The sequence below is a fragment of the Phaseolus vulgaris genome, chromosome 1 (genome assembly GCF_000499845.2).
Source record: "Phaseolus vulgaris cultivar G19833 chromosome 1, P. vulgaris v2.0, whole genome shotgun sequence".
NCBI classification, from domain to species: Eukaryota; Viridiplantae; Streptophyta; class Magnoliopsida; order Fabales; family Fabaceae; genus Phaseolus; species Phaseolus vulgaris.
The window spans coordinates 27078135-27091724 of record NC_023759.2 but is presented as its reverse complement, the minus strand read 5'-3'; positions in this window follow the sequence as shown (position 1 = coordinate 27091724).

Sequence of the window (13590 nt, the reverse complement as noted above, 5' to 3'; positions counted from 1 at the left end):
AACGATGTATTGCTCAGTGAAAAGCTTTGAAAACTGAGGGAAGGACGTGATATGTCCCTCTGGTAGGCTCACGAACCATTCCATGGCGATTCCGCTTAGTGTGCTCATGAACATTTTGCAGTACACAGCGTCTGAGCCCCCAGACAACATCATCTGGGTGTGGAACACCGTCAGATGTGGCTCCGGATCTTCTACCCCTGTGAACGACGCCTTCACTCCCACCAGGTTGGGAGGCACCATGGTTCCCATGACTTCAGGGGAGAATGGCATGGGGAACGCTCTTGGAGGCGATGGTGGCCTCGACACCCTCTCTTCAACCGCGCGTTCCTTCTGTGTCTGCTACGTCCTCCTCAGTTCTTCATTGACGCGATTCAGCTCGTCGTTCCTACTCTGCGACGCAGCCAACTCCGTCTGCATCCTTTCTTGTTCAGCTCTCGACGCTGCGGCATTGTCCTGCAGCGTGCGCACCATCTCCAGGACCTGCGCCATTGTCACAGCTCCTTCGTCAGCAGATGGTGCAAGTGATTGTTGTTTGTTTCTTGGCATCTTTCCCAGCAAAGAACTTGGCAAAACTTTGGTAAGCTTCAAAAACTGTGGTGTATATGGGACCACGATTTACTCGAGCCCCACGGTGGGCGCCAAATGATCCTGCCGACAACTCGAGCGTGGAGGAATCGCTTCATAGCTCTCTCTGCCCTGTCTCCGCGACTGTGTTATCTGCGAAATCACCCTCAGAACCTTATCTAGGATCTCCAAACGCGACCTGCAAAACTAGTAGTTGTGTATGTGAAAACTCTTGCTCTCTTTTTCCTTTTTTTCTTCTCCCTCTGATTCTGTTTTATGCCTCTGCCTATATCTGGGCCTAACAGAATTCTATTATGCTTTCTGGCATGTGTCAGAACCCTGTTATGCTTTTCTGCGACAACGTACCTCCAGAATCAGTAGAGTGTGAGTGTCTGTGCGTGTGTGCGCGTCTCTGCGCTTGGCTGCGCTTGTCTGTACCTTTAGCGGTACGGAGTGCACCTTTATCTGGACCGCGCCCTTCTCAGATGATGACACGTGGAGGCATGCAACTCACATCTAACCATACACGTGTCACTACTTGAAGGGCTCTAGCGCTTCTCTTTGTGTGCCTTAGTTATTCCCTTGCGGAGTAACTTAGCACATTTCTTCCATCTGGGTAAATCGCGTACTCTCAGGAGAACGCCAGGTGTGGCTAGTCTAGGCACACTCACCAAGCGTTGTTCTCTGCGTAAACGGCTTATCCCTCACGGTGTCGCGCACGTAATGGGTTGAGGGAATCACCAATCACTGACCGGTTTACTAGCTCCCTCAGGCCACTCTCGTGCACGGTTCCCTGATATGTGCTCATGCGAGGTCCATGCGTAACGCTCTCGTTGGGAACCTCAGTCCCAGTTTAACTGCGTGTAACACGAGACCCCGATGACCATGCACCCGATGACTGATCAGTGCTCTATTGCTTCTCGCGTTCTGCCCCCAGGCGTTCATCTGGGAATTGGTTTGTTGGTGGCCACTTGGCTACTGACCACCGATCACCGTTCTGGGTGATCTGTCCCCTGACTTCTCTGCCGCCTGATCTGTCGGTGGTCACTTGGTTACTGACGACCGAACACATTCACCCTGATCTATCTGTCACCTGGTCCACGTGTCACCCTGCGAGTGGTCCACGTGGTTATCTTCTGCTGACGTCATCGACTACCGATGACCGACCGGATCAGCAGTTATACAAACCCACAAAATGCGTAGATGAATGAGACATAAGGCACTTAGCACGAAGGAAAAATAGGTGGAAGAGGCCAATAGAGCAAGCATGAAGCAGTAAAATGCATATAACAGAAGACAATAAGACAGGAGTCTCCCTACCAAAGTAGGTGGTCAGGGAGTGGGCATTGTACTCGCTTGCGATGAGCTTCAGCGTGCCAAAGACAATCCCCAGGCCAGCCAAGGCCTTGCATCCCTCCCTATCAGCAGGGGATAGCTCATTCAGGGCCTTGGCCTTGAGCAGCTTGGGGTGCTCTGTCCAGTATAGGGGAAAGCCATCCAAGGCTGTAGGGTCATGCTTGGCGCAACATACCCTGAAGAATTTTCCCTTCCAGCCCTTGTACGAGTTCAAGAAGAGAGAAAGGAGGATCCTACCCGCGATCCCGGAGAAGCTCACCCAAAAGCTTTTCCCCTGTTTCTTCACCTCGAAGAAATGTAAGAAGACATCCAAAGAGGGAAGGATGCGTAGATATCCGCAAAGAATTTAGAAGGCCCGAACGAATGCCCAGCTGTTGGGGTGTAGCTGGGTCGGGGTTGTGTTGATCTCTGTAAGAAGTTCCCTCTCGAAGGGCGTGAATGGAAGGCACACCCCGACGCGTTTAAATACCGTTTGATACATGAAAAAGAAAGGGTTCCCCTTCCTGGGTCTGTCATCCACGTAAACAGGTTCCCCACGCCTGCCGGGATGGACGGAAATATGTGCATCATGGGTGCGGCAGAAGGTGTTAAAATTGTACAGGTGGGGATCACCGCGATGATTCTCCAAGTCCTTCATGGTCGTCAGAGTGGTGCATTCGCTTAAAAGCTTGTCGGGGGCCCATGAATAGAAGGCTTTATAGTTGGTCTTGGGGGTCTTGGGGGGAGAACCAGACTTTGAGTTCGGGCGCACCATGATGCAGATAAATAACTAGAGAAAGAGGAAAGGAAAGGGGTTTTATCAAGTGATGTCAAGACAGAAAAGGGGATAAAACCCTAGAAAAATGCCACCCACGCGAGAGAACCCAGAAAGAAGGAGAAGTGAACGGAGGAGCGGAAGAACACAGAAAAGCAGAAACATAAACAGTCCCAAGCAGTTCAATACGCAGCGATGCAATGCAATGAAGAGGAAGAGTAATGGAGGTGGAAAAATCATACCTTTGGTGCCGAGGTGTGGAGGCAAGGGAAGTGCGAAGGGGGGAGCAGTGATTACAGAGGAAGGGCTCGAAGACGATGAACAGTGAAGAAAGGCAGAGAGAATGGATGAAACAGTGGTTTGAGCGCGGGGTTATGGGTAACTTGAACGTTACATTTGCAACCCAGGAGGCACTAATCGGGGACCGTGCGATCGTGCCGCGTGTCAAAGGATTAAGCGCTCAAGGGGAGCGCAAGGGGCTCCAGAAGCTGGCCGTGTGATGAGCCACGTGGCACACGATTAAGCGTGGCCCCAAAAGATGTTACTTTCCCCGCTTCAGAGAATGTCCAATCAGCCATTAAGAGCACCCCCATGGTTCAGAGGGTGTCACGTAAACAATTCGAGAAGTGTTGAGTCAGCAAGCAATGACACGTCACCAGGGTGACACGTGGACGGCGTGGGCGAGACCTTAGTCTTTGCGCTGAAGACAAGCATTCAGCTTAAGACTGGGGGGCTTGTGTACCGTCCCGTATCCGGGCGTTGACAAAGTCAAGGTCAAAGTCAACGTCGGGGGTCAAGGTCAACGTAAGGCGTCGCCTAGGTGAAGAGACGCCAAGTGCCTGCGTCGCCAAGAGGAAGCGTCGCCAAGGTAAGGCGTCACCTAGGTGAAGGCATCGCCCAGTTACGGCGTCACCAAGGTCAAATATCACTAAGGCAAGACAATCACAGTGTGGTTCCCCGATACCCATGGGTAGGAAAGACCATGGAGGGAGCGACGCCGTGGGAAGGCCTCAAGTCCCGATAATCCGGGGTAGTGATAAAGAAAAGAGAGGAGGCCAGGGTAGCCAGCTGCAGGGTACGAGAGGAAGGCAGATACGCTCTAAAAGTGAGTGACTAGATGTTTGGGAGCATGAGTTGGCACCCAAAAAGTCACCCCTTGTGCAGTTGCACTCCCAAGCAGGAGGACTCACACGAAGACACGCCCCCAGAAGGGGTCATGGCGCTGTGAGGCCCTCCACGTGTACAGCAGCCAGGTCAGAACAGAAACGTCATTTTGTCAGGTACGAGGTAATTAAGGTTATTTAATACAATTTCCGTTTCAAGCATTTAAGGTACTATAAATGCTCCCCGACAGTTTAAACGTCTTAAATGTGCTGAATGTTTCATAATTCAATGCGCTTTAAGACGCTTTAAATGCTAGGGTGGTTTAAATAGCACCTCGAATGTTGGGAACGGGGTTCGAACTTTTGGCACATTTTCCAGAAACTCTCTAGTTGCTTGCTCGAGCCTTGAGGTTACGTACAAGGGACTGGGGAAAGATCTTTGCCAGAGGGAGAAAATATACACTAGACATAGTTTCCCTTTTACCACCTTCAGAGTGCCATACGCGGTGCTCCGATATGGAGGTGCATAGTTTTTGGTGTTTCTTGCTGGCTGACTTGAGCGTAGGAGTGCAAACGGCCGCTAGGGCACCCTTTTTGTCCTTCCTTGCAGGAATCCACAGGTAACCAGTGGGAAGGAGTCCCTAGCTGACAGTCGAGGTTGCGCACAAAGACGTCCCAGGTCAACCGGACGGAACATACACTTATCTTTTAAGTATTTGAAGAGAGCCCTTGTCGCCTCTACATAGTTTAGTGCAAATGTTAAAACCTCATCGTCAGTTGGCGATCGGAGGCACGATCATAAAGTTTCAAGTCCTCATCGTCAGTTGGCGACCGGAGGCACGAGCATAAAGTTTTAAACCCTCATCGTCACTTGGCGATCGGAGGTGAAAGTCAAGTTAAAGGTCCTCCTCGCCTATAGCAAGCGTAGGCGAGAACAGATTAAGAAGACCTAGTTGCCTGGAGCGAGTATAGGCGAGAGTTCAGATAACTGTGAAAACCCAGGCTTCTAGTCCTTGGGCAGTGGTTAAGGGATTCCTTCGGGACGCCCCCTCCACAAGTATGAATAACTAGCCCCGGTACCAGATAAAAGTTAAAACCCGGGCGCCTAGTCCTTGGGCAGGGGTTAAGGGATTCCTTCGAGACACCCCCTCCACAAGTATGAATAACTAGCCCCGGTACCAGATAACAGTTAAAACCCGGGCGCCTAGTCCTTGAGCAGGGGTTAAGGGATTCCTTCGGAACGCCCCCTCCTCAAGTATGAATAACTAGCCCCGGTACAAGATGAGATTAAAGGTCCTTAGTGCATCCAGGCAGACCCCTGGGCAAGTTGAGGCACCAGAAAAAGTCCTCCTCACCTTCGAGTGAGTTCAGGCAAGATGAGATTAAAGGTCCTCAGTGCATCCAGGCAGACCCCTGGGCAAGTTGAGGCACCAGAAAAAGTCCTCCTCACCTTCGAGTGAGCTTAGGCAAGATGAGGTTAAAGGTCTTCAATGCATCCAGGCAGACCCCTGAGCAAGTTGAGGCACCAGAAAAAGTCCTCCTCACCCTCGAGTGAGTTCAGGCAAGATGAGATTAGAGGTCCTCAGTGCATCCAGGCAGCCCCCTGGGCAAGTTGTGGCACCAGAGAAAGTCCTCCTCACCCACGAGTGAGTTCAGGCAAGACGATATTGAAAGTCCTCAGTGCATCCAGGGGAAAGGTAGCCCTGGGCAAGTTGAGGCACCAGAGAAAAACCTCCTCGCCCTCGAGCGAACCCGAGGTCAGTTAAATAGTTATAAGATAAATTCTCCTTGCCTAGAACAGGTGCAGGCGAGAACAGAACACACATATCGCTTAGCAGATCAGGCAAGCGAGATTTCAGATAACTAAAAATGACTCCCGCCTACTGCTCAGTAAGTAATTTCGCGTCAAATGTTATTGCTATAGACTAACCGTTTGTTCAAGATAAATTGATTTCCATGAAATTAAGTATCAGTTTGTGTTAAGTTAATTGGGTTGAGTAAAAACCAACCAAGTTATCAGGTGATCGCACAACAGATAAGTTATCAAGGTGGAAGAAGTCAAGGGTGGCTGAGGTAGGTTCGTAAAAAACACCTCGCTACTCAGATCAAGTTGTTTCAGATTGAAGGCTCAGGGATGGCAGAGGGGGATCCGTCGAAGGCAACTCTCCTCCCAGAATGAGCAGAATTGATAGCTCAAGGTATGAGGTTGCTCCCCAGAAGACGCCTTAACAGATAAAAAGGAAAATAGCAGCCAAGAATAAACAGGGGACCGTGCAATGCAAATGAGTTTGATAATGGGCAAAGTGGACTTGGCGCAGGAAGAGAGATCCAAATAGAGTAGAAGGGCAGACCTATGTAAAAGTCTAGTTGATCCTCATAGAATTCAAACTGGATGATTGAGGGGTTGGACAAGGTGGTATTGGTGGAGGCAACTCCTTTCCAGAAGTTGCACAAGTCTCTGTCAAGCTGCCCCATCTTCTCTGGACTTCTCGCTTTCCGAAAATGATCCTTAGAATCTTTCTTTCCCTTGTTAACCCAGTACAAGGGGAACCCATCAAGAAGCGCAGGATCCCGGTCGTTGCAGCAAACATGGACAAACTTTCCCTTCCAGTCCTTATAAAATTGTTGGAAGATCGAGAGGATGGACCTCCCAGCAATTCCATTAAGGCTTACCCACAATCGATCCCCTGGGTTTTTGGCCTCGAACAGAAATAAGAACACATCTACGGAGGCTGAATGGCCTAGGTGGGCACAGACAATTTGGTATGCTCTGATGAACGCCCAGCCATTGGGGTGCAGCTGGGCAGGGGCAATATCAAGCTCGGTTAGGAGCTCCCTCTCGAAACGAGTGAAAGGGAACCTGAGCCTAATCTTCTTGAATACAGTTGCATAGATGAAGCAGAAAGGGTGGCCGTCATTACCATCATTGTTAGTACAGACAAGTTCCCAGGAGGACAAGGACGAATGGCAACCTTATGAAAGGTAAGATGGGTCTTATCTCTCAAACGGTGAATGGCGGCCTCAGTATTGATTGAGGAAGTCTCATTCAACAAGGCTGGAGGAGCCCATGTGATGGAGATCAAGCTCAAGAGGACATGGAGGCCAATCATCAAGCTCAAGAAGAGGTGGAGGCACAAATGGAGGACGCCCATGGAGGTCAAAGTCCACCTCAAAGGATTACAAGAAGCATGTTCAAAGCTTTGGGAGCTAGAGGACATTTATTTTCTCTTTTTGTAATTTCTTTAGTTGAAGGTGCTTAGAGGAAAACATTAGAAACCTCTTTTGTTTTAGCGTCTTGTAGGTTTTAATTAGGAGCTTTAGGGGGGTGTATTAGTAGAGAGGTGTAGGAGTAGAATAGGAGGTGCCATAGGATGTTTGTTTTAGGCGCCGATTTCTAGAATAGTTTAGGAGGGAATTTTAAAATGTTTTAGCTTAGTTTTTCAGCACCTTAGGCTATATATAGAGGTGCTCTCTTTGTAAAATTCAGATTGGAATTAATCTAAGAAAACTCTACTCAAATTTTGAGTGACCTTTGGAGAGCTTTTGGAGCCTTCTTCTCTAGTCTTATCTTGATGGATCAATGGAGTCCTCAAGTGGCGGCATCACTCTCATCTAGGAGCATTCCACACTTCTAGTGGCGAGATCATCCATCCTCCTTCCATCTTCATGAGCATTCTCTTCTCTTTCCTTTCTTCTTCTTCAATTGTTCATGTTGCTTTGTGTTCTTGAGTTTTTCAGTTTCGGTTTTTCTATTTTCCAGCACTATGTTCTGTTTTGTTCTTAATTCTGTTCGGTTCATATGAATTGTTGTTTAATTCTGTTCGGTCATTCCAGCTTTCATTCCCTTTGTTGATTCAATTTGACAATATTTGGTTCATCCAAATGAGTTTGGGATTTGGTACTAGTTTTTGGTGAGTTCTTGTCTTAGAACAATGATCCAACTCTAAGAAAAGTGCCTCTATATTTTCCAGCTCAAGGTGATTCCTAAGAATGTCAAGAATCTTGTTCTATGTGGCTATTGGAATCACATCACCATGGGTACAACAGTTTATAATCAGGAATGGGGCGTACAGTGGCATTGGCTTGTGGGGAGGTTGACTGCAGTTGGTTAGGTTGAAAGGGCGCAGGCCTCTGAGCCCGGTTTGAAAGGACAGCGGGATCTCTAGGTGGGTTGCGAGATATGGAGGGGTTTCCTGAAGTAGGTTGTTTACGTGACTTTGGAGGAGGGTTTCGAGAGAGGGCAGGGTTGTTTGGTGTGGTCCCCGCACGAGCCATCGAGAAACTGCAGGGAAGACGACAAGAAAATAGAGGGTTGATAAAACAGAATGACTCGATTGAAAGACGAAAAAGGGAAACAGCATGAACAAAGGAGGTCGCAGAGAGGAAGAGGAAGACCTAAAATGCAGGAAGAGGCAAGACAGGAAACAAGCAGCCCACAACGTATGCTCCAAGCAGTTAATAGATGATGCAAGCCGATTAAAATGCGGTAAGCACTAGCGAAAGTAATAAAAAGATCACCTTTTGATGATCGAAGGAGCGCGCGGAGAAACGATGATTGGGGAGAAGCGTTCGTCAGAGCGTATAGAAAGTTTGAAAGTAAAGAAGAAAGATAATGAAACAGGGTAGTGGCGCGAGAATTTTTAGAGTTCCGAATGTTAAGAGAAGCGCAAACGACGTAAGATAGTAACCATCAATGAGTCCACGTGTCAGTTGATGGGTAGGGGTTGGTGAAATGTCAAATCAGTTACCAGTGTGGGCATTATTGCGCGAAGCCACGTAGATCGCCGGGGTTTAACTTATCCTCCTCGCCAGAAGAATCGCAGCCCCATGTCAGTCGAGTCATCAGGGCGATGACATAATCAAGAACTGCATATGATCGCCGGTCGTGTAGGGGGCGGTGTGCCATGTGTGCGATCGCCGCCAGATATAGACCAGGCGGTCTGACGTCGCTACAAGCAGCACATCGCCAACTATCCCGATAAGCTCGGGACAAGCTCGGGGCGAAAACGCCAAAGGTTCAAGTGAGAAAGCTCAAACGAGCAGGCATCCCTCACAAAAACGAGGGTAGGCAAGGCCATGAGTAAGATATTTAAGAAATAAGGAAACAAGCAAATGCTATCTAAGGAATTCGCACTGCACATAACGAAGGGGACATTGGGAGTAGCGCGCGTAAGCATGCAAGTATAAGTCGAACAACATTCATCGTCATGAAAAACGTAAAGTCAGCGTTAGGGTTACAGACGGAGTTTATAACAGGTGCAAGATGAAAATATAGTCCTACACACATTCTAATGTCTACACGGGAAGCAAGAACATGTCACTCATCAGTGGCCCCCAGAGTTCGAGCAATATGACGGAGAAGCCCTGTCCCCGAACCTCAAAGCCTGAGTCAGCAGAGCTCTCTGATGATCATTTATCTTCGAACCTACGTAAAAAGAAACAAAAAGGAAAAGAAAAGGAGTAAAGCACAGTAAGAGACAAACGTGAAACAAGGTATTTCCGAGCGAAATCGTACGAAAATCCAGCAAGAACAGGAAGAAGGAGAGTCATGAGGAAAGCCTCACGCACATATGTACTTCCCCAAGAGCTCGGCATTATACTCTAAACTTATCAAGGCAGCCGCGTCGAGACCTCCAGCACCCGCCAGGATCTTGCAAGCCTCCTGATCCCTTGGGGACAGCTTCTTGAGAGGCTTAGCTGTCAAGGCTCGGGCGCCCTTTGTCCAATATAAAGGAAACCCGTCTAGAGCAGAAGGCACAAGGCTGGAACAAGACACTTTGAAGAATCTACCTTTCCACTCTCTGAAGGTTTGTTGGAAAGGGGTCAAAAGAATCCTGCCAGGGATGTTGCTAAGAATTACCCATAGGTTGTTTCTCTGCCTCTTCACCTCAAAGAAGTGAAGGAAAATATCTACGGAGGGTGCACATCCAAGAAAGCCAAACAGGATGTCAAAGGCCTTCACGAAGGCCCAACTGTTAGGATACAGTTGGGCTGGGGCGGTGTTCATCTCCGTTAACAACTCCCTCTCGAACCTGGAAAAGGGAAGGCGTACGCCGACGCACTTAAAGACTACTTGGTAAAAATAGAAAAAGGGGACCCCGTTGTTGGATCGTTCATCACCGCACACCGGCTCCCCCATGGAACAAGGGAGCACGACGATGTCATCATCGTGCCTCTTTTTGAAGGCGCGACGATTATAGGAACACGCTTCCCCCACGTGTTCCCTCAGGGCCCTAGTAGAAAGCAAGCAAGAATACTCGTCAAGGAGTTCACTCGAAGCCCAAGGGTAAAGATCTTTATGAGCCACTCTGGAAGAAGCAGGGTTGGCAGGCATTTTAGAACGTGCTATCGGTGAAGGAGCTAAAGTCCAAAGAGGAAGGGCTCAGCAGCAGTGTAGGGGAAGAAGAAGGAAAAGAAAGAACATAGGGAAAGTTCTTGAGAAAAAGATGAATAGTGCAAGAAAGATACAAAAGAGGTAAAGAAGTGAGTTAAGGTACGGGGTTTCCAAAGATCCGAGCGCTACAATTAAATCAAACGTCCCACAACTGGGCCACGTGTCACGGAGTTAAGGTGCGAACTGAAGTGTCACTTTTCTCGCTCAGAGAATATCACATCGTCAGAGTCCTTGAGGGTACGTTGCGCCGGCGACATAGAGAATGTCACGTCAAACGGTCAGGAGGCGACACATCATCAGGACGCCGCGGGGGCAGCAGGGCGAGGCCTTAGTCTTTTTGCTGAAAACAAGTTATCAGCTCAAGACTGGGGGGCTTGTGTACCGACCAGGTCATCAGGTGTGATGACATGGACAAAGGAAAGTAGGTGGTCCAGAAGTCAGCATAGTCGCCGTATGTAGAAGCGGCGTTCTGCAGTATACATAGCTGGTTACCGCCAAGATGAGTCATCGCCTAAGAGAAAGACATCGCCTAAGTAAGACATCGCCCAAACGAGACGTCGCCCCAGTAAGACATCGCCCGAAGAGTCAACCCGCGTGACAGAAGCATTTCGCAGAGAAGAGGGCCCACACGATGGAATAACCCTAAGTTGGGTGGCGGCGCTGTGGGACCCTCCGCACAGAGTAAACGATCAAGTCAAAGGGGGCACGTGATAATACCCACGTGCTCGTTAAAGACCTCCAAGGAAGACTGCATGCATGACACGTGTTTAATTAGGGCACTCGAGCAGTATGATGGCGCGAGAAATACAGTACCTAAGTTAGAGCTCAAGGGGCCGCAAGGTTAATCATTGCACTCCAGATAAGGAAAGTCCATGGGCCAGATACGCTAAGATCCTAAGGATAGTGGCGCAAGGACCTTCTCCAAGGAACCCTAGATAATAACAGCAACCCAAAGGTAAACCCTAGTTTTCACCTATATAAAGGGCATGAAGAACCCTAGTAAGGTACATCCTTTTACAGTTGACAAGCTTTAATCTAGTTCTCATAAAGTTACTCAGAACAGTAGATCCTAGTTGTTCTTGACGGCGCACCCAGCTGTGAGCACAAGGCAATTAGGGCAACACAGTTTAGCCATACAGTTCCAGTTATTGAGATTATTATACAGTTTCTAGTCACTTTGGTGTTTCTCGCTAGCTGAGTTGAGCGTCGGAGTCCAAACGGCCGCGAGGGCGCCCCTTTGTTCTTCTTTTTCAGGTACTCACATACAAGAGAGAACGAAGGTGCTCTAGCTCGTGATTAGAAGCCACTCGTAAAGACGAACCAGGTCAACCGGCCGGAACACAACCAAACTTTTGAAACCTCATTTTTTATGTATTTGTGACAATTCCCCACCAAGACTGCTCCAAAACCACGACTTCACTTTTTCACCAATTTTGCTACCAAGGGACAAAAACTAGGCCAAGTGACCAAACTTGGCTAAGCCAAAACCCAACCAAGATCAATTTCTTTTGCAACCAAACTTTTGACACCTCATTTTGGACGCATTTGTGACAATTCCCCACAGAGATTGCTCAAAAACCACAAATTCACTTTGTAACAAATTTTGCTACCAAGCCCGCAAAACTAGGCCAACCCACTAAAGATGGCTACGCCAAGACCCAACCAAGATCAATTCCTTTTGTAACAGTTTCCCACAAAGACTGCTAACAAACCAGGACTTCACTCTTTCACCAAATTTGCTACGAAGGCATAAAACCTATGCCAAGCCACCAAACTTGGTAGAGCCAAAACCCAACTAGGATCAATTCCTTTTGCAACCAAACTTTTCACAACTCATTTTGGATGCATTTGTGAAAATTTCCCTCCAAAATTGTTCTGTACCGTCCCGTATCCGGGTGTTGACTAAGTCAAGGTCAAAGTCAACGACTGGAGAGTCAAAGTCAACGCAAGGCGTCGCCTAGGTGGAGAGACGCCGAGTGCCAGCATCGCCAAGAGGAAGCGTCGCCAGGACAAGGCGTCGCCTAGGTGATGGCGTCGCCCAACCAGGGCGTCGCCAGATCAAACAGTGCTAAAGCAAGGCAATCACGGTGTGGTTCCCCGATACCCATGGGTAGGAAAGACCATGGAGGGAGCAACGCCGTGGGGAGGCCTCAGGTCCCGATAACCCGGGGCAGTGACAAAGAGAAGGAAAAGGTGGCTTCAAGGCCATAGTAATAGTACCAGTGTAGGGCAGCCTGACTCGTGAAGTACTCCTGCCGCCCCAGAGACGCCTGTGGGACAGATACAACTCAAGAGGAAGGTCACGCCCAGGGTAGCCGGGTGCAGGGTACAAGAGGAAGGCAGATACGCTCTCAAAGTAAGTGACTAGATAATTGGGGGCATGAGTTGGCACCTAAAAAGTCACCCCTAGCGCAGTAGCACTACCAAGCAGGAGGACTCACACGTGGAAATGTCCCCAGATGGGCAGAAACACCCCAGATGGGGTCACGGCGTGGTGAGGACCTCCACGTGTACGACAGCCATGCCAGAATAGAAACACCCTTTAGTCAGGTGCCAGGTAATTAAAGTCATTCAATACAGTTTCCCTTTCGAGCATTCAGGTGTTATAATGGCTCCCAAGCGTTTCAACGTCTTAAATGCGCTACGTTTTCTAATTAAATACGATGATTGAGTGCGTTACATTTGTAATTAAAGGCGCTTTAAGGCGCTTTAAATGCTTGGGTAGTTTATATAGCGCGGAGAATGTTGGAAACAGGGTTCGAACTTTCTGCAAATTTACCAGAACTCTCTAGTTGCTTGCTCGAGCTTCAAGGTTACGAACAAGGGACTGGGGAATATTTTTGCCTGAGAGAGAGAACACAGACACACAATACACAGTTATTTCTTACCACCTTCAGAGTGCCATACGCGGTGCTCAGAGACGGAGGTGAACAGTTTTGGTGTTTCTTGCTGGCTGACTTGAGCGTCGGAGTGCAAACGGCCGCTAGGGCGCCTCTTTGTCCTTTTTTTTGCAGGAATCCACAGGTAATCAGTGGGAAGGAGTCCCTAGCTGACGGTTGAGGTCGTGCACGAAGACGTCCCGGTCAACCGAACGGAACATGTTCAAAAACCACAACTTCACTTTTTCACCAATTTTGCTACCAAGCAACCAAAACTAGGACAAGCCACTAAATATGGCTAAGCCATAACCCAACCATGATCAATTCCTTTTGCAACCAAACTTTTGGCACGTCAATATGGATGAATTTGTGACACTTCCCCACAAAGATTGCTTAAAAACCACGACTTCACTCTTTCACCAATTTTGCTACCAAGGCACAAATACTAGGCCAAGCCACCAAACTTGGCTAAGCTAAAACCCAACTAAGATCAATTCCTTTTACAACCAAACTTTTCACAACTCATTTTTGATGCATTTG